General features: G+C 40.4%; 1 protein-coding gene across 3 annotated transcripts in view; it reads left to right on the top strand.

Annotated features, from left to right (window-relative positions):
* Nucleotides 1-1,758: 1,758 nt before the first annotated feature.
* The window catches only part of LOC132910541 (chondroadherin-like protein), a 169,644-nt gene continuing 150,040 nt past the window's right edge, over nt 1,759-21,362 (top strand). For 2 of the 3 annotated variants that reach the window (XM_060966499.1, XM_060966421.1), the window contains exon 1: nt 1,760-1,912. The gene's annotated coding sequence lies outside the window, so the exon portion shown is untranslated. Of the gene's footprint in view, nt 1,913-21,362 lie in introns of all 3 variants that reach the window. The other variant, XM_060966592.1, reaches the window with a different exon arrangement.

The raw sequence follows: 21,362 nt of genomic DNA, 5'->3' as shown, positions 1-21,362 counted from the left end.
TTTCACGCTCCGAGGTTCTAAGGTTAAATAATACTGAATATTCATATTCGATATCCGATATTCATCGAATCCGACGAATCTCTATATTGATTAACCGTCTTTTGATTTCGACAACTATAATTCTTGTTAGATAACTAACTTGGCTAAATTATCAAGGAAACAGCGGTGATACTTGCTTCGCGCTGCTTCGTATAGGTAACTGACGTGGCTGACGTGGGATTAGTTTCAGAACTAACGATAGAATAGCTTTTACGTCGTATAGATGGGTGATCCCATTTGTGAATGGACAAGCAACAAGAATGTATGCAAGGAACGGAGCAAGTTCTCGATGTATATTTACTTTGACTGGAAACGTTCCCATATAATAACGTCAGTTTTCTGGGAATTCGAGCAGAACGGCGCAATTGTAAGCACCGTCGTTTGTTGCGGCAATTTATTCCGGGCTTTTGAGACTGTAAGCTCTAAAATTTTCCGCTTTTGTTTCCCAGGTTGGAATATAAAAAGTGGCATTAAAAGATTTGTTTGTCAGTTTTATAGATGGGAACAGCAGAAACGATAAATGGTATTTTTAAAATGGATGTTTATGATAATGGTCGAAAGATACGAAGAATCAGGAGATCCTGGTCGTTTAAAGTATCGTAGAAACCCGACAGAATGAGTTAGAACTAATCTTTTAGGCCTCTTATCCGTCCCCATCCCCCGGCCTCAACCAAAACCAGCTCTTCCATCCACAATGTCTGGGGCGAACAAAAGCCACTCCGAGCATTATAATGCAAACCAAAATTCTGCTGCCTTACCACAGTCACCCAACAGAATGCCATTTAATGAGCGATCTCTAGCCAACTCTGCCAATTACAGCACCTGGCGAATGATTTTTCGAAAAGATAATATATAAATAAATATACTAGAGCGAACAACTTGCGAAACGACTAATTTTTAGCAAATACGAACACTTCATAAATGCATTCTACCTTCGTAACGTCACGTACATACGTCGTTTGGTCATTCTAGTCGATTTAGAACGACGGTCTATGCAGTTTAGTGAATAAATATGTGGATTCTTTGATAATACATACAGATATATGTATATCTACTGTCGGAGTTAATCGCGATGATCTTCATATCAGACTAAAAGAACTCTTGATACAGGATCTGTACCTAATTCGTGAAAACTATTAACGTAAGTAGAAGCTGCTTTTCTAAATATATTACTTTGTAGGTATATCTTCGCGTACTCTCGAACTTGTACATTATTCTACGTTTAAATTTCCCAGGCGCGCATGCACATTCACACGCGATTAACTCGATTGTCTTTAGCTGGTGTCAGAATCAAGGGAAAGCAGCTTAAATCGTAGAAAGAAAAACTTGCGCTACAGGAACTAAAAGACCGGAATAAATAATCTCGCTGGGAGGAATTGCGAGACACGGTGAACGGACATTTTGGTCGCGTTGGCCATGCCCATCGTGCACAGTGTGCGACTCGCAGACTCGTACGTTATGCTTTCACGGCGAAGAATTCATTGTAAAAGGAAGAGGACGAGTTACCTTGGCGTGAATGGTTGAAACACGGCGCGGCGAAGGGCAAAGGGCGAGCCGAGGTGCTCGATCCGCTTGAAACGGGCTTGGGCCACTCGGCTAGGAGGACGAGAGGAGTCAAGGCGCAGGTGCACCGTGGCCTCCTGTCGTCGGCGTCGGCGTCGGCATCGGCGTCGGCGTCGGCGTCGGCGTCGTTGCATGCTCCGCTAAGGTACGCGCGCTCCGCCACGGTACAGAGCGCGGCAGGAGTCCAAAGGATCACGAGGTCCAATCACGCAAAGTCGCTCGCCGGTAGCCCGTTGTCGTCTAAACGACTCTTGACATGAGCCTCGGTTCCCGCGCGTCCGTCAGCTAGGGGAGCAACTTCCGGTCTAAGGTCAGTGATACATCGATCATCGCGATCGTCCAGTCGAATCGTTCAACGCCACCACCAACCGCTTCGACGCTTCTATTCTTATCGTATCAGTGATCTTGCCATTCGTTTATTTCTTATCGATCAGTGAATCTATATATCGTTTTAATCTATATTTTCGAGGGTTAAGTAGAGGTGTTTGATCGGATCGTTAGGCAAGGATCAGTGATGATCAGTGATGAACGCCCGTGAACAAGCGAGCACCTTTCCAAAGATTCTCGCGGGAAAATCGGGACAAGTGACGATCGTGTGCTTCGTTTGTATTGTGGATGAAATGATATTTCGGGATATGAAGTGCGGGTAATCGAGGATTCTTTGATAGTCGTTCTATTCTTCGTGCCATCCTTCTGTTTGTTCGTACGAGTTTGAATAAAAGAACGAGTCTTACGAAGAACGTTTCATAAGTATCGTTGTCTTTGCTTGATCGAATGCTTCTAAAACTGGTATTAGTCTGCAGTATCGAAGAAGGTGGCTATTTGTTCACGGGCCCGACGAATACCTATCAGACACCTGTTACTATGCTCAGCAAGAATTTCTCGTCGGCAGCGTTGAAGTTCTTGGTGACGGGGTGAACGAAATTTCGCCTCACGGAAGAGTTTTATTTAATTTAGTTGTGTGTATGGTTCATAAAATTATTCAGAGAAGTTGGTATCTCCAGGCTGCAGTCAATTGCACGAGGTCGAAACGGACGTGAGTAACCATTTCTCTTTTTCTTCCCCCCTTTTACGCGGAAAGTTTCAAAGAGACTCGGCTGTACGATCGTAACTTCGTGCCTTCCTCTCCTCGTCATCTTCTTCTCTGAACTCTCTCTCTCTCTCTCTCGTATCTACTTCTTCTCCGAATGCTTACTCTTCATGTACATAATAGCAGTACAGCTTTGAAAAGGTACGAGAGTTGGCAAGTCGAAACTTGTAGTTTTAAGGGAAAAATGACGGCGTTATGCGCGGCCTGCGCGAATTTCGTGATAACGTCGTGTTAGCGCACGTATAGCAGCTCGGACTCGCGGAAGTAGCGTAGAACTAGGATGTCGGCGACGATCCTGGTGGCGACTTGGAAATCCTAGCGTGCACGAGTTTAATGAGCTTCTAAGCCGTTTTCCAGGAAGACCCTTCTGAATTTCTTAAAACAAGAGTTATCGATCGTTTCGCGGCCTCTCGCGGATACACGCCTATACCCGGTGAAAAAATATTCGCCGACGCTCTCCTTAAGGTTCCGTGCATCGCATCGAAATATCAAGCACGCGAGAGTATCGGATTCTTTTTCTCGACTATCGTTTGAAACGGAACGGAAGGAGGCGCTCGTTAGCGAACGAAACGATTCGCGTAATGTTGCGATAAATACAGCAAGACGCTTGGTATCGCGTTGGTTTTTAAGAAAGCTACAGATTTTAAGAGGATTGTACAAAAGATTATCGTATGCTGTAATACGCATTCTCTATCCTGAACGTTCGATGATTTTTCCGACTGAGCCATCTCTTTGTACGTCAGCTCGTCGAATGCGTAGGTTAAACTCGTTAAAGGCGTGTCCTTGTCTTTAACGAGTCTCATCTTAACTCCGAAATATCGACGTATGTCGACAAGTTCCTTAGGAAAAGGAAACGCTCGTTGCCCTGCCAAGAGGTTGTACGTTCTACTTGATTCATACGACGGATAATGGGAATTCTTGTAGTGAACGAGGAACTGGGACTGGTAAAGGCTAGGAACACGATGCTCTTTGTTTCTCCTTAACAAATATTGACTGTACGATGGAAAAATGATATTCTCGTTTGACGAACTTCAGTCATGAAAGAAAATCTTCAGTCGTGGATACGTGCAACGTATCCAAACGTCCAACTCCACCCTGTTTCGTCAATCGTCTACTGATAAAATAACCACGCGAAACATGTAGCGTAGTATCGCGGAACGAATTACATGTTCCGTTCACTTGTCGTTTTCGCCACAAGATCGATTACGCGTTGTGGTTTGTAGCTCGAAATATGTACATGGGCGCGACAGTAGGGCTAGAATTACAGCAATTACGTGTTCCGACGAAACATCCGAAGAACGATGCAGCTCTCCAAACCGGTCGACTCCTCGAATTTTATTAATTTTTCAACCTCGTTACGTAAGCGCACGGTTAACGTTCAATTCTAAAGAAACAAACCTCTTTATGAATGTATTGCGGCTTTTGTCAATACCTAATGACAAAATCCGCAATTACTTAGTTGCCGGCCCGATATTACACGCGTTATACCAAACGTACACATTGTGCAATTTTATCAACATCGTTACGAGACACCATTATCACGGTTACATCGATATTTGAGACTGTGTAGGGACAACGAATGAAATTTCAAGATGTCACGTAACGCGTACAGTATGGCCGTAAAAGTTTGCTATGGTAAGCCTTCAAATACTTTGGTGAGCCGGTGTATATACATAATTGATCGGTTTGGCATATTCGTCGGTACGACAGTTTGTCAGAACACGCATCCACCGGTAACCATAGACTAACGCGATTCGTTGGAGCTCGAACGCGATATTCCTGGCATCGACTAGCGTTTCACGGTAACCGCGAGCGTCAAATGTCAATGCGCGTGTGTGTTTTAACATTCGGCGGCGCGACGCGACGCGTTTCGATTGAACCAGGCCAGGGGACTCTGACAGAATGAGCACGATATCGATCGCGCCGAGAATATTCAGCGAAGCGAACGTACGACGAACCGAAGAAACAACTTCGAACGCGCGTTGCGCGTAACAAGTGGCTCCGTTCTTCCGCTTCTGGTCTCTTTCTCTCTTCTCCGTTGCTTCCATTGTTCGACCTTGCTGATTCTCTCTGGTCAGTGTTCCAGAATCGCGCAATACGTTCACAGTATAGAGACACGTTTTCATTCTGTACAATAGCATCCATTGTGCGGTCGACTTACCGCGTGCCTTTTCGTTCGTTCGGGTTTTCCGATTTTTCGATCGTTTCTTGGCTCGATTGCTTGCTATTCCACGCTGCGATGTTTTGAAAGCTTGTCCCGATGATGTAGACGTTCGACGATGGGATTAAAATGGAAAAGACGAACGTTTCGAGGTCGATTTTGGCGAAAAAAATGTTCTATCGGTAGAGTTGTCTTTTGTAATTGGTACAAAGATCGAAAGGAAGCTTTCTAGAAAACCGTGATTAACGACTTTTGAATTTATACACAGTGTTACTTGAGACTTTGTTTTCTCACTAAGAGACAAAGCGTACTCGAGGTTTTCCTTCGACACAACGAAACGTCGTTTCCTTTTCCAAAGATCTCGCATTTTTCAACCGCTTTCACGACTGTGCGTTATCTTCTTCCGACTGGAAATTTAATAAAACATTTCTCCTACCTCCGTCCACGTACAGATCCTGTTCATAAACGTAAGGACACCTGCTGATTTTGAACAAAGTTCGATAACCGACTCAGATTATTAGGGAAATGATTAATCGTTCAGAATTTTACATTCGTGCAAGATAAGGATAGAAAATAGGAGAAGAACAAATTAACAACCACGTCTTTCCTCCCATGCGCCTTCATTTAAATTCTGCCCAAAAAATTAGTTTGGATAAGGATCTTTCTGCGAGAAATTTAAATACACGATACGATCATCAACATGACCGAACCGATGCTGAAAAGATGTAGCAGATACGCAAGAATGGATTTAATTTTATACTATAATATATTCGTAATTACAGCGACTCTTTTGTCAAGTTCCAAAGGAGATACCAATTCGTACAATTCGAATAACTTGTCATAATCTGGTTATCGAACTTGTCAAACCTCGTCTTATCGTCTGAAACAGAGTTTTCATCCGAGTCAACCTTCTCGTATCTACTCGTAAAGACCAATTCATTCTCGTTCGTTCGTTCTGCATCTCTAACTGCATAAAAAAAAAAAAAAAAAAAATCGAATATACGTTGGCCGAAGTATTAGTCTAGTAATAAAACACATACATCGAGGGATCTAACGCGAGTCAAGCCATTTGCTCGTACGCGTATGTTGCTGGACTGTGCGATATTAGAAGATGGAAACGTTCCGTTGGTTGAAATTTTCCGTACCGTTGGTTGTCAGCCACGGCACGAAGAATTTATGGGACCGGGTGGAATTCAACAACGCCCTCTCCGGAGAGTTCAATCCTGTTTCGCGCGTACCTCGTCATCAGCAATGTCCCGAATTTCCGCCAGTACCACACGGCCAAGCAAAAGCATAGGGTGTGTCCGATTCGAGTGTGCGTGTTCGCTCACGGTTGTTTGTTTAATCCCTCGAGGGATCTGCAACATGGCCACTTGCCGTTTTCGCTTCTATCAAAGGCTCTTCCCCATCGACCGCACTTCCCAACTAAAACCTGCCCCTTTCGCTCTATGCAGTGTCAACACAGTGTCCATCTGCTTGTTGCTCAACTTGTTCATCTTGTCGCGCAATTTCACGGTTTCCGACGGAAATACAACATTTTTAATTTATGTTTGTAAGTTTGACGATATCTGACGGACACTCATTTTGTATCTTTTTTTTTTTTGGAAGATTGAAATAATACGGACGACTAAACCGTCAAAGATTTCTTAACCAGAAACTTGCGTAATTATAGAATGAAAAGTTAACGAAGACCAACTAACTTTAAACAGAGCGATCGTAGTTGTTGCAAATATAAATACGGTTTAATTTATTCAACGAAAGAGACGATTCAACGCGTTAAAAAATAGCGGATCCGAATGACGAGTTTTGACTCGCCTTTTCCGGCTAATCAGTTGAGAATCAACGACTAGTCCAAAGTCGAGGGTAGACTTTTGTTAGCGTGGAATTCCAACGAACGAAGATGTAGAGCAAATGATAGCAAAAAGGTTTCACCGTTTCATCTACGATTTTCCGTTTCAAAATTTCAGCTCTGCTTCCGAAGATTTTCCGAAATGTTCAGTTTTCCAGAGTCACGATCATATCGAATATCGATAGAATTTCGAATTTGTATTGGCCGCGTTCCAAAGCTTATTAGAAGCCTCTTGTCGAGTTAATAATTAATTCATCGACGAAGGTAAACGAGCACCGAGATACGAACACGACCCTCGACGAACAACGAATCGTCTGGCGCAAGCTGTCGATCAAAAACGAGAGAAGAGCGTGTTTGGAAGCTCGTAAATCTGGTCACCCGTGGCTGGAATAAAATCGAACATTTTAAGTTCGCCTTGTTCGCTGCTATAAATTTCTTCCTCGACGTTGTGAATTTACTTGTTGCCTCTAGCCAGCGTGCGGCTTTCTTCCCTGCAACAGTAATAAAAAGTTCGCAGCCGGGAAATCGATTTAAGATGTTGCTTTCGTTAAAAATCATTCGGCGCTTTCGAGCATTTTTAACGCCATAAAATTCCTCGTCTCGTTTAATCTTGCTTGCATTAATTTTACGTTAATTACAGCGTTCATTAGCTTTCCAATGGAATATTTGGTCCTTTGTAAACGCATCCTTGTCTTTGCGCCAGGATCGATATCGTTATTATCTTCCAGTCACCTTAACTGGCTTTCACGCGACCAGTTTCAACCGTCTCGTGACGTTTTCCCGAATTAAGCCCGGTGACGTATTAAAATTGCTGAACCTCGACTAACTTGATCGCGTTCGTATTCCGATATCATCCATCCGTACGACTTCTTTCTGACATTTAAAAATACGCGATGCGGCTGAAAAGTAATATAGGCGGAGAAATAAATCGCAATCTCGTAAATTTTTAAGCGTTCCTTTCAATTCCTGCTCCGGAGAAACGCTACCAGCACAGCGATTTTTAATAACCTAACCAGAACTAAATTGCCAAGAGCGAAGCCATTTCTCCAACAACAAATCCTTCGCAAGATTTACTTACTTAATTTTCGAATATTCTGTTTATAGGACAGCTATTAAAACTCTACACGCTCTTCGTCTAGACAGACTCGATCGATTCGATTAATAATTTAGCCGTCGTGCCGCGATGCTTTAACCCACACGACCAACTTCCACCTATACTTTTACCAACAAATGCACATTTGCGCATCCAACCGTTGGAAAATCACAAAGGGTAGGTTCCACTGGCGGCTTATGACCAGGAACAGCGTCCGTAATCGCGACTCCCGATTTTCGTTACCGTGAAAACACAGGAGAATCCGTGAAACGCAACGAGTCTGTATTGAGCGTTATCAGATAGCGACGTCGTGGCCCATTCTGCTCGAGGTCGCGTCGCGACGCTCCAACCTTTTCGGTGTAAACCGAGGCAATGGCAATCGTCTGCCTTATCTTCCTTTATCCTGCTACCGACTCCCTTTCGCTCGCCAGCTTTCTTTCCCCTGTTATACCTTTTTGCAGCGGAAAGATCGTCTCTTCGGTAAAAATCCACCTACTCTTTTTACCTTATCCGCAAGAGGACAGTTATACGCGTGTACGACGATGATGCCGCGAGTCTGTGCTTTCAAAGAGAAATCCAAGTGGACTGCGATGTTTTACAAGATTTCTCCAGCGACGTGATCCTTATTTTTTGGCTGACTTAAAGGTTTATCAGGCAAAGGAGAAAGTTGTGCTGAGGAAACATTCTTTTTTTTATACTTTTCGAGAGAGAACGATGACGATACGGTGCTTGCGCAAGAAGGTTGCAATCATGCGCGTGATTTATTCAATCATAGAGTTTGATGCGATACTCGATGGAATAAGCGCGAGTAAATGGACAAAATTAGCGAACAGCACGCGCGAGCGTTTTTATTAATTTCTTCGTTAGGTTTGTTAGGTTCATAGCTATAAGCTCGACGAGTAGGTAATAAATGTACGAGACTTTGTAAACAATTGAATCGGTATTTAGTTAGATGGATATAATAGTTTCATTAGGTACCTTCGTAAAGAGGGGTCGATTATTGAATTTGAAAATTGCTTATCGCGTTTCTCGATCCTCGGACGATATCTCGAGCTTTTTCTAGTTAACGTTGGAGTATTTTAAGGACGGTGAGAGTTAACGCGATCAACGTCCAAGGCTATAAAATAATATTTCATTTCGTCCGAAATAAAGCTTCGTATTACACGGGAGGTAAAGCTGTTACGGCGAAGCTGGAAATATAGCTTTTGAAATATTAAATCATCGTATAGCTGTTGTCCAGACGAAAATATATTTGATTCGAAAGATCTAAATTAAAACTAAATTTAAAATTAAAGAAGAAAATAAATATAAAATAAAGATAACAAGATTATGAATAAGTCAATGGATCGAAGCAGTCGTCGTAATCGATAAACCACGAACTTTCGAGTTGTAAAACGTTCGCGCGATTGCACATGGAAGAAATTAAAGGACAGCTGCTATCTGACAAAGATTGATTAAAGAACTCGCTCCGATATCCTTATATTACACATTGTCGGCTCGCCACACGTCCAGAGAAACCAAAGAGTAGCATTTACGTCAAATCTACGTTGCAAACTTTACTCCGGTTAAAAAACACAAGAGCGATGAGAAGCTGAACTGAACCATAAATACAGCAGAGAAGTTACGCTAAACCTATTTCCATGCAGTGTTTCCTACAGATCTCTAAGAAAGTTTATAACGTTAAATAAGAGAAATAGAGTGAAACGACAAACACAATAGGAAAGCTACGTTAAACCGGTTTGGTCAGTCCTCTACAGGTTTAAGAAAATTGGTGCCAACGTTGGATGTACATTTCAAGCTCTATTCCAATAAAAAAAAAAAAAAAGAAGAACAAAAAGCAGGAAATGTTCATAGAAGGAATACAAAAAACTAAACGAAACGACAAACAGTATAGAAATGTTACGTTAAACTGACATTCACGTGTCTTTAAGCCAACAATATTCGACCAATGTGCCACGCGATTTCTCGAACCGTACGATACTTAATTACCTGTATTTAATATTTAATCAGAGCCACTGACTCCTTTTCCCTTAGATTGCCAAATAAAAAAGTAACGACAGCCGTCTGGTATAAATACTGTGTCAAATACATTTGCTGGTGTACCGCAGAATTTTAGTAATTAATTCGCTTGCTTCGTGAGATGAAAAAAAAAGGCTGTTTTAAACAAGAAAAAAAAAACCGATGCTACAGGTATTTCCTGGTTAATCGGCGAAGAGTGCTTCGCCAAAGCGATTTTCTAAAAAGCCGCTGCCTTGACACACCAACGTTCGTTACTGCGAGCAGTTTCCGACGTCGTTGAATATTTCCCTAACGAAAGAGGGAACGTCCCCCTCGAGATTTTTAACTATCGTCCCACGCGATCGGTACTCCAACTTTGTCCCGGGCCGAGGTTCAACTTTAAAGCGTTTTACATAATGCAACCCGAGAGAATCTGTGGCAATTATTAATTTGGAGATCGAATCGTGGCGTTTGGTGATTAAAATGGATGAGCTTTGAGCCGAGACGAAGAAACGCCTGATGGCTTAAATTCAGCGCGATAATGCGATTCTGATGATGCACGCTTCGTGTTTCGTTATCCTTTCATCGACGAATGCATAAAATTTGCGTGGAAAGACAGAGAAGGTCCGTCAGTGGTTTAAATCTCGATGGACGATGTAAAATATGGACAAGACGTTTCACAAGATAAATTAAAGAGACAGCTGATTGTATCGTAGAAAGTAGCACGATAAAAGAACATTGAAAAATATAGAACAAATTTTATAACGCGTGTCTTACATCAATGCTACTCGTTGAATAAATTGCTCGTTACGTCTGTGCGTCCGAGATTATTTTTCGTGACAATAAGGTCATTAGAAACGAAGTAAAATTTATTTGCTTCTTGGGAAAAAGGGTCAATGAGGAAAAAAACTCGTCAAACACATCCAATGTCTACGCGAAACATTGATTTCAATTTCCACTTCACCATGTTCAGGATTAAACTTCGTTAGCTCGGTTTAAGGCTACTTTCATCAAAGTTTGCTAACGAAACTGTTACACTTTTGAGTCAATTAAACATTGGAAACCACAAGTATACATTTAAATCACAAACTTTTTTCCCGTGATCTACGAATCTAGTTGAAAAATACTTTTCTTCTCGCTTTGTACGAATCCCTGTTTGATTGAAATCTTAATTAATCGTCTTTCGAGATGAAATAAGAAAAGAAAACGAATCAACGATCGGAAAAACGAGAGATTTTTATATAGAATAGAAAAATTTTCTTCCCGTTGGTAGAAGAATCGTTTTCTTTTTTTTTTTTTTTTCTTTTCTTTTTCCCAGTTAGAGGCACGAAATTAGCCGAGAGACAGAGCGCACCAAATTACGCGAAATTAAGTGTTTCGAGAAGCAGACAGGCTCTGGTTCGTTACAACGTTAGCGTCCAGACGTAATTGCACGAGACCCGACCGGACAAAAACGCTAAATATTTCTGCTTCGAAAGATAAGACAAAAGGGAAACCTGGTTATGGAAATAATCTGCGGCGAGACAGGGGCGAGTTTTAACGTCTTTATTGTCTCTTTAGCCGGCAGCAATTACCCGTTTCGTTTCTTCGTATTCGAACAACGATTCCGACAGGAATGCTACTCGAACAAACTTTGACTGCGCTGTATAAATAGAGTCGATGGATTAATAACGACAGCGGAACTGAAAGCATCGAAACGAAAATATCGCCCACTGCGTGTATCAAATAAATTCAATGTAAACCGGCTCACGAAAGTAATATTTGAACCTTTACCACATAAAAACTTTCATATTCATATTGTATGCGTTTCATAAAGCATTTTGAAATTACATTAGCGTTATAATGAGACGCGATACTGACGATCATATTGGTTAAATTAGAAATCGATTTCAAAATGTATATTAAAATTAGAAGATAATTATTGCAAACACGTGTTTAATAAAAAATTAGCGTACAGCGTAAATACACACCTTTGCTATACGATAAGTGGTAAATATGGTTTCAATGAATATAGAGGTTTGCTAGTATGATGGTTTAAATGGATAACGGTTTAAATGCTTTTGTCATCTTTGTGAAATATACATGTACTTGTATCAAATATCTCGTAATTTCTCTATGTATTTTTTGATTTGTTTCAAACTTGTCCCGATAGTCGACAACAGTGTTAGTGAAATCGCAAAATGTTTCGTACAACGCACGTGAAATATCCAAAAAAGTGGGGTAAAAGTGTTGGAATTTTCACGAACCTATGCACATGTTTTGCTTTCTGAAAAATGAAATATGTTAAATAGAAGATTGTAATCGAGGAAGGCAGTGTAATGCCTACTTGACATTCAAAAACATTTCGTAACAATGCACAATTATTTACAATTATATTTAATATTTCATAATGATTCATAATTATTTGAAATTTCGTGTTTAAAATCTCGCAAGAATTCGTAATTATTATTATGAAATATAATGTACATGTACAATTTTACATATAGAAACAGGTGCTGTATGAAAATTATTTGTTAACGTACGTTATTGTAAATAACGAAGATCAGATTCGCAGTGAATTATCAGTAGGACGACTGTATGAGCATTAATTGAACATTGCATGGCATCATTTTCGCTAAAGTAATATTTACCGCTCGTCAACGTTGAAATTGAACATGTGAATTGAACATCTCGTCAACACGAAGTTTCTTCATCTCTAGTAGTGGCACGCGATCTCGTTACAACTAGAGCAAAGATCGGTCAGCTCCCAATAGGGACGAATGCTTGCTTCGTTTCGAGAAACTTTTCGTTCTATCGGTTTAAGTTTTCTTTCTAGTTCGCTGACAAATCCCAAATGTAAATGGGAGTCGTGGAGACGGCTGCAAAGCCAGAGGAGTCGCCGGAAAAAAGAAGAAGCGCGATTCAACGTTCAACTTCTCCAACGTTAACATTTCCTTTTATGGATCGTTTTTGCGTGAAGATGGATATTGTAATTTATGCTGCGCGCATGTACTCGTTTAGAACTATTCTTCTCGGGTAAAGAAATGTCTCCCTCTTTCTCTCTCTCTTGCTTCTGTACATCCTTTGGTGGCAAAGTACCAAAATGTTAATCAGGTAGAAAATAAATAATGTATACGTTTAAAATACAACATTTGTCAAATTTCCCGATCTTTTAGATAACACTTTGTTCTAGTAATTATAACATGATGGAAATGTTGCTATGAAAAACGATTTATGTAATGGCTTATAGGCAAAAAGCTAACCGATTCTGCGAAAACAAGGCTCTACGACTTCGAGGATTAATTAAACAAGGTTCTTCTATGATACAAGTAACGCGATGAATATTTTGCAAAAACACGTTGAACCGTGGTAAACAAAAATTCAAGACGCTCGGATATTCTTCCCGTAAGAGACAAACGTAGACAAGTAATGGGACCGTGTTTGTAAATGTCTAAAACATAGAATGACAGAGTAACATAGCACGTAGAGACGTAAAGCCTCGACCTAAGCTGAACGACAATGTCATTTGTAACAGGGCTAAGTATCATAAACTCAACTCGAATCATAAATCATAGAATAAATACAAAGTAGCAGGTAACAAATATCTATAACAGGTTGTCACACGTTGGACAGAGTCGATCGCAAATAGGATAAATGAACGTCACAATTTACTCGGCTACACCTGTTCGTCTGCGCATCTTCGCACGACAATCACGTAGTTCGCGTCTACGTTCATAAAATATTCCACAAGTGCCCATTTCAGCGATAGAATCGTGCGATTTTTCTTAGAAAACGTGCAATTCCGATCCGAATTATCGAGGCAGAAAGCGCGAATCAGAGGAAAGCAGAGAAATCGAACGAACGTTTTTACGTTGAACGCTTCCACGACGTTGTTTCGGTGAATATCGATCCTCCTCTGCCAAGATGAATACCGCGATGTATCTTTTATACCCTCGTGGCGGAAGTTACTTCACGTCCGGGTTCACGCGGTCAACATCCGTTTCTGTTGCACTATGAGAACGTCTTAGCATGTATTTTTAAAAGAACAGCGAGTTCCAAAGGCATGTGTGAAAAATATCAAACAGTCTCTGAATTATGTACCTTGCAGGATCCTGCAGATGAATATACCTAACAACTTTTATTCTTAGAATTTATAGGCTTGGAGTTTTAGAATTCAAGAATCTAGAATATCCCACGATTCTTTTGCACTACAATTTCATTGTTGAATGATTTAAAGCTACGTCTTAGATTAAAGGGCATTCTTATTACGAGGAATTTAATTTCGCGCGAATTTAGTTATCTCCTCGTACTCCGGCGAATTTTAATAAATTTACGGAGGGAAGAAAACAGTCGATTGTTGTATATTCTGCTCGCGTTTCCGTTTAGACGTACACTGCTTTATGGCAAGCCCTTTAAAAGTCGCTTTACTCAAAGGAAAAAAATACACTTTGAAAAACATTCCGTTTTAGAAAAAAATATTCCAAAGCACGTTCTCTTACAAAAACACGTCCTAACAATCTATGAAAAAATATATATATTCTTCAAACGCTGGCGCGAAATAACAAATTTTACGCGCCAAATTGAAACAGCATAACAACAATCTCAACCCTGCTAATAATTCAAGAGGAAGTTCCAATATTCTTAGGATCAGGTCAGAAGGGTTGCCCATGAAACAAACTGGAAACCAGGGTCTGGTGTTATCCGATATATCGATAAACAGCCGTTTCCCAGTGTCAAATTATAAAAATTAGCCACGGAACGTCGATTCTCTGCGGAATGAACGCGCGTCTGCACTTGGTTGGCATTCGAGCCGCCAATCGAATTTCTGTACCGATACGACTGAAAAATCAATATTCAATTACTCGTTACGCCGTGTAATTACGTTTAACTTTGGGGACACGTTAATTGCGCTGACGCGTCGAAAGGAACCGATCGCACCTGCAAACTAACGCAGCAAACTCGTCGAATTTTTGGTCAAGTTGTCAAGGAGAGGGGATTTCTGGCCACTTTCTATCAGATACACGTCGTGATTCGATGGACAGGTTCCGATTCCGATTGCCTTCGATCGGTTAACGTTTCATCGATTCCAGCCGAAGATTAAAATAGAATTTACGATTTCGATCGTTGAAAAGCGCGTGACATTTACGACCTTGCGTGGCTGCCTTTCTTCTTTATTTTCGATTTTAACGATGCATATTAAAAGACTGTTTGATATTCCAGTTTCTTAGAAGCCAATTTCATCAACTTTGCTCTTAATAAATTGCTCAAATTTATTACGTGCCACGTAATACGACGAAGGTTGAATTTTCAAGAAACGGATGATTTAACTACACGAGTTTGCTTATAGTAAGCATAAACTACAAATTCCTAATAGCGTGAGAAGTTTACTCGAGATGAAGTTCAAGGGTCGTTTAAGTGTACGAAGATGCTGGATGTTGATTTAACGATTCGCGAAGAAAAATAGTTGGAGTTGGATAAGAGTTTAACGATTCGTACTTCAAATCTGCGACAACCTTCGGTGCTATGCTCGTGCTCGCGACAACAGTATAGTAGCTTGATCGAAGCGCGCGTGCTTAGGGAGATAGTGAAATTTCAGTAGCATGTTACGTTGATTAGCATTTTAATGAAGCATTGCCATTTAGTTCGCTAATTAAAATAATTTTCAAATAAAAGCCGATAATATCTACATCGATGAACATTACGATTCTTAATTGCGGAATGTGCTACAATAATATAATTGTAACAAAACGATAACAACGAAGAAAACGTCGATACGACTACTTCGTATCTATCTCCGGTTTACGAAAAAAAAAAATCTAATTTTTACGGCTCGTTATCAGAAGCATCAACGGCATCGAAAAAAAAAAAAAAAAAAAAAAACAGCAAGCCTCGTTAATTCACAGGTTCAACTCACCGGTTTTTTTTTTTAAAATCAAATTATTTCTTTATCTTATCTCCGCCATCGTCCCGTTGTTTCCTTTCGGCCACCCTCGCAAGGAATTAATTATCCACGTTTTAATTATTGATGTAATCTTGCGTGACGGCCTAATTAATACGCACAATGCGGTACGCGATCTTGGTTGACGATGTTAAATGGTTTAGACAAGGTAATTGCCATCTATTTAGGTTGTTGCCGTTCGTAACTATAATTTTCTTCAATTACATGCTTCAGAATTTACGAGGTCGCGAGATATAAAAATTTTGTTATGCTCGATAGTTAAAAGTTTCGCAAGTTACATAGATCGTGGTTGGATAGCTTTTGTAACGCATTTTATCAGGGTTTTACTATGATAGCGTAAGTCGCTTCTTGGCGAAGTGCATAATTCAAAATTCAAGCTTTACTCGGTTCTTGAGGGAGGCCCTGGCACTAACCTAACTTCGTTCGAGTTTTAGCCGTATAGTTTCCAGAGATTACAGTCGTAAACTGGAACATCCTATTCGGAATAAAATTTTCAAGGCGACCATTTCCGCCACCACTAATCCACCAACTGAATTCAAACGAACATTTATTAATCCTCGAATTACTCTGCCATATCTACCGCGAAAAAGCTTCTACCGTTCTATACGCGAATACAATCAAGAATCCCATCGAGTTACACGATCCTCTTTGCACGTAACTACACGTTGAAAACTCGGAAATGAAAACTCGGAAGACAATTTTCCTGTGTTCTAGTACGCGAGTGTCATATTGCACGTGAAAACTAGCCGATCAAGCGTTAAATTCGTAACGATAATAGGCGATATGAAATTTAAATGAAAGCGTCGTTCACGCATAGCTAGAGGCTATAATTATGGAAAATTCACGAACCAACGCTTGAAAACTCGTGGTTCTATCGTTTAAGTTACATTTCTACGAGTAAAACTACGTGACCAACTTTTACAACGAAACCGTAATACGTGATGCGATCTAGTTGGAATGGAAGTTTTTCCCTGAGTGTGGAAATTACGTTGGTGGGAAATTTTCAAACGAACGTAACTTCCTTCGATTATGAGTTTTATAATTTGAAAATCGTATTTTCTATGCGATAGGTATACGACTGACCGTTGAATTCCAGGCCGTAACGTTTAACGATCGTTCGCGTGAAAGTTGAATTCGATGAATGAACGGGAGCAAAAAGCAAAAAAACAAAAAGTAGAAAAGAGATAAAAGATCGTTAAACTACCGAAAACTTTGGATATGTAATTTTCAAGTCGCTTATTTTAAGCTGTTTGATGTTCGGTTTCTGAATATCTCTTAAAAACCAAGAGTTCCACTACGTCCCAGGTCGGTTATTTATATCCGTTCTTAAATTGAGAGATCTCGCGGAGGCATCCGTCTAGAAAATTTGCATCAGCAGACGCTACTTCGCGCATAATGTCTGCCAGCCGAGAAAGAGTTTGCGTAATTTAGCGCGCAAGATGAAAGGTTATATTGCTTTCTCCTTTCGAGGTATGCACAGAGTTTCAGCGCGCTATTCGACCAAACTATACGCGTAACTTTCGCTGTGAAAATTCTCTTCTTGCGGAGAAATTATTACCTCCGCGAAAAAGAAACTCCATTTCCTACCAATTGCGCTTTCAGAAAAACATATACCATAGGAATTCTTGATTGCAAAATGTATCCGACGCGTACAGTAACCCGGGAAAGTACTTCAGCACTTGTAGAAACCTTTGCTGAAAATTATAACCTGAGAGATATCCGACGAATCTTAAATTCTTATTCTTCTGTATCGAATAATTTCTCTTTGTTCTTTACTTTTAGCTTCGTCTCGTTTCAATCTTCCTGGCGACATCTTTTTAGTAAAATTACGTGTAAGCGACGTTACAGGATCGCGGTGAACAAATCTTGGTTGAAACACATCCGAACGCATGCCACGCGTGTACGTGTGTGCATATATTAACGCCTCGAAGTCATCGACTAAATTCACCGTTTGAAACGGAGATACAATTTTGCCTATAGGTAGATGCTTTGTAACTAGACTGTGAGGTAAATAACGCGTTAATATTACAAGCTCCAAATGAATATGTATCAGCGTGCAAAGTGCAACCGTAATAGCATAGTATATTTGACTTTAAACGTTTAGCGAAAGAACACGTAGGTAGCTGTTGTTCAACATTTTCTAACAGTATCGAACAAACTTTCGTATAATACCTGGTTTTAATCATCGTTCTAATCATCTAGAATATCGTTACATATAATATTCACGAAATTAAAGGAAAATCGATGACCCAAATATAGCGAATCCCCCTTACAAGAATTTATTCGACAAACCGAAATTCATCGATCGATATTTCTCATCAACGTCGTTAAAGTCGACCGAATAACCCCTGCTCGTGATATAAATCGTTAATAAGAGAATAATAGAGCACTGTCCCTCGGATGTTTAAACAAACACGAAGAAAAGTAACTCTGACCGTGTTAATGACAAGGGGGATAAATTGTGGCATAAATTAAAAAGGATCCAATAAACACGGTGTAAGTACCTTTCCGTCACGCAAAGTCCCGCTACGAACGTATCATTAGACACGCGTATCTGATCATTCCAGCGTATGAACAATTTAAGAAGTAAGAACCCATCGAACCAAAGCAGGTTATGAAAAGAATGCCACTGACTACCGTAAATGCGAAAGCGTAATTGAAGTTAATGACGGACGAGCGATAACAAGGTCGCTGGCAAGAAACGAAACTACATTTTTTGTTCGAATAATTGCCATCGAGCTTTCATCAAATTATACGAATCGTCTCTCCCTCGACAAGTTCGTATAGACGTAGTTTCATTGCAATTAAAGAAACAAAAAGTCTAAAACTATTAGTTTAATGTGATATGTGTTGATATCAGTTCCGTAGTGTGTCGTCGATATCCACGCCATTGTTACACTATTGGCTCATGCATATGCCACGATCTACAAGTATGTACGTTACGGCGCATTACCAATGCAGAAGCGTTACAGGTAACGCACGGCCTCCTCGAAACACAGTACTTCGATGAAAATCGAACGACGCACTCCGGATGCTTCGACTCTCTGCAACAGCGGAGATTCGCTGAACCTGCAAGAATTACGAACCTGTTTTTTCCTCTTTCTTAGCATCCACCGAGTGCGAAGGAATGACGAGATTTCGTGTTATTTCCCGCTTATTTTCTTTTTTTTTTTTTTTTTTTCGGAAGATATCCATAGCATATGTTGCAGTTTACATTCGTGGATCAAGAGCTCTTATAACTGAGTAAGGAGGAAAAATATTTGGAAATTTTTTCACCCGCTATATCAATTTCCTACGGTGAAATTTCACCATAAAATTTCTGTCCTTAAAAGCACGAACAAAGGTGGGCGAGCATAGGAAACTTATCTCGTATCGATCGGAGTGGTTTGAAGAGAAAATCGTAAAATTTCAAATCAATTCTCGACAAGGTATATGGGCCATTAATTTATTTTATACGTTATATTATTACTGTCGTAAGATTTTTCCCATAGGATTTAGTAGCAGATTGCGATTCGTTTGCGAACGTTCTTAGAAATTTTCTATTTCGATGCCGTTGATAAATCTGGAACAACGATCTACGTATAATCGAGCTCCGCTACTGTATCTGAAATCGTACTAACAGGATTGTAAATATATGTATTTAAGTGTAACGTGTGACACGTAATCTGTAATCTTAATGCTCGAAAAGACTTATCTTAACAGCAGCGGACCTAACTAGGTTGCCAAAGTAAATGCACCGAAGCAGTTCTCACTAATCTGAAATCGTGAACTCAGTTCACCGGCGAGAGAATTCAATAAGAAAAATAGTAGGCCACGCTTCCGCGTGCAAGCGGAATAAAACGAACTTACGATCCCCTTTCGTGTTCCTCTAAACGCCACTTACGTCGGCCGTTATCTTCTTCAAATGAAAATCGGAAAAAGGAAACACACGCGAAATTACCGCGCTGCTTCCACGCCCGAGAAGAAAAAATTCCATTTTCGATCCGAGTAGGATATTCTCTTCGAACGAATTAACGCAAAGCGGTAACAACGAATTTAAACAACGAAAATAACGTTTACGCTTAAATCGAAATGTGGTTCGATATTCGGACTGTGCAATTAGCGATGAAAATTTTTTTAACGGGATGGTTGGAAAGAAGGGTGCGGGCTGTGGCAAGTTGGCGAATCATTTCCATCCTCGTAATATGATTCAGGCGAGCATATACGTTGAACGAGATCGACTTCGTCACGAGAGGTCTTCCGATCGTGACACGTGACGCACGCAACGTGTAGAAATAACATTTAGTTAACGTAGAATCGGCCCCGTTACATTATAGACCCATTTCGACAATCGTAATTATCCTCTCCCTCGACGGTTTCATGGCTGACAGTTGTAACGAAAGAATTAACCTCGAGGATCGCACAGCCGAGACAGAACAATTACGTTTACGACGAACCGATCCAGCCACCAGAAATTAAATCGACCACCGGGAGAATTCCAACGATAACGTTAATGTGGAGCGCGTTTCTGGCTACTGTGATTGCTATCGATAAGAAACGAAATCGTTTCGGTGTATGTACTTTAAACAGCTACGTTAATTACAATACGTAGAACCTGTTTAAGTTATAATAGCGAATTGCGTCATCCGAAGATTTTGGTAGGCGATGGTCGGAAACGCCAACTCTACTTTTTAGACAAATACTTTATTTACCATCGCATCGTTTAGGGCGGACGATACTACAATTTGTTCGATAGTTGCGGGAAAGTTTCACGTTTATCGTTAACCGATTTCTAATTTCATGTTATTTCACGTCACTTTGAACTCGCGTATCATTATTACTCTCCTGTTTGAATAGCTCAAACGTACTTGAACTTCTCTAAAGATTTATCTCTCTCGTATGTGACACGCACAATTTCAGGTTCATAGGATCTTCTTCGTGAAATTGTCGTATGTATGTATAAGAAATTTCCATACGAAGAACAATGTGGCGGATTTCTAAGTGTACGAACGCGATCAACTTGTTCGTACGAGCCAAGGACGAAAAGAAACGAAAGGTTTCATCGAGCTGAAATTTAACCTGGATCGGACGTAATCTAGATCTGACCTAAACAGAGTCGAACCGCGTACACGAAATCTAAGCTTGTCCTTATCTGGTGTAATAACGTTGCTCCGTTTAGTGATAAAAGAGGCTGGAACAGTTTATTATTAATCAAGCGTGCTCAATGTGCCAAGTTATCTTGTAATTTGATTAATTAAAAGTTTCCTGGCTAGTCGATAACGAAGGAGAAAAACCTCGCAATTAACGAAGTCTGCTTTATTCGGTGCCGTGACGTTATGTTCGAGCGTTCGATAAAACGTTCGGAGAAAGAAACGAACATAAATCATTTTCTCGGGCGCGACTTACCCAGCAGAACTGGTTTCGCAAGATTCAAATGAACAGATTGTATTCGTGACCCTGCGACTGCGATAGATCACGAAAAATAGTTCGCGAAGATCGTTAATCGAATTCAACCACGTTTTAATGAACCTTCTGGCAAAAACGGTCGTCGCTTTCGTTATTCCGAGTTACGAGAAATGTAAACAACAGGACGAAACGTAAGCGACTGCTCTACTTCCCTCGTTCTTCTCTCTAATTGCGTTTTCCATCGTC

Source organism: Bombus pascuorum, chromosome 1, assembly GCF_905332965.1.
Source record: "Bombus pascuorum chromosome 1, iyBomPasc1.1, whole genome shotgun sequence".
Taxonomy (NCBI): Eukaryota; Metazoa; Arthropoda; class Insecta; order Hymenoptera; family Apidae; genus Bombus; species Bombus pascuorum.
This window is presented reverse-complemented; position numbering and strand designations above follow the sequence as displayed.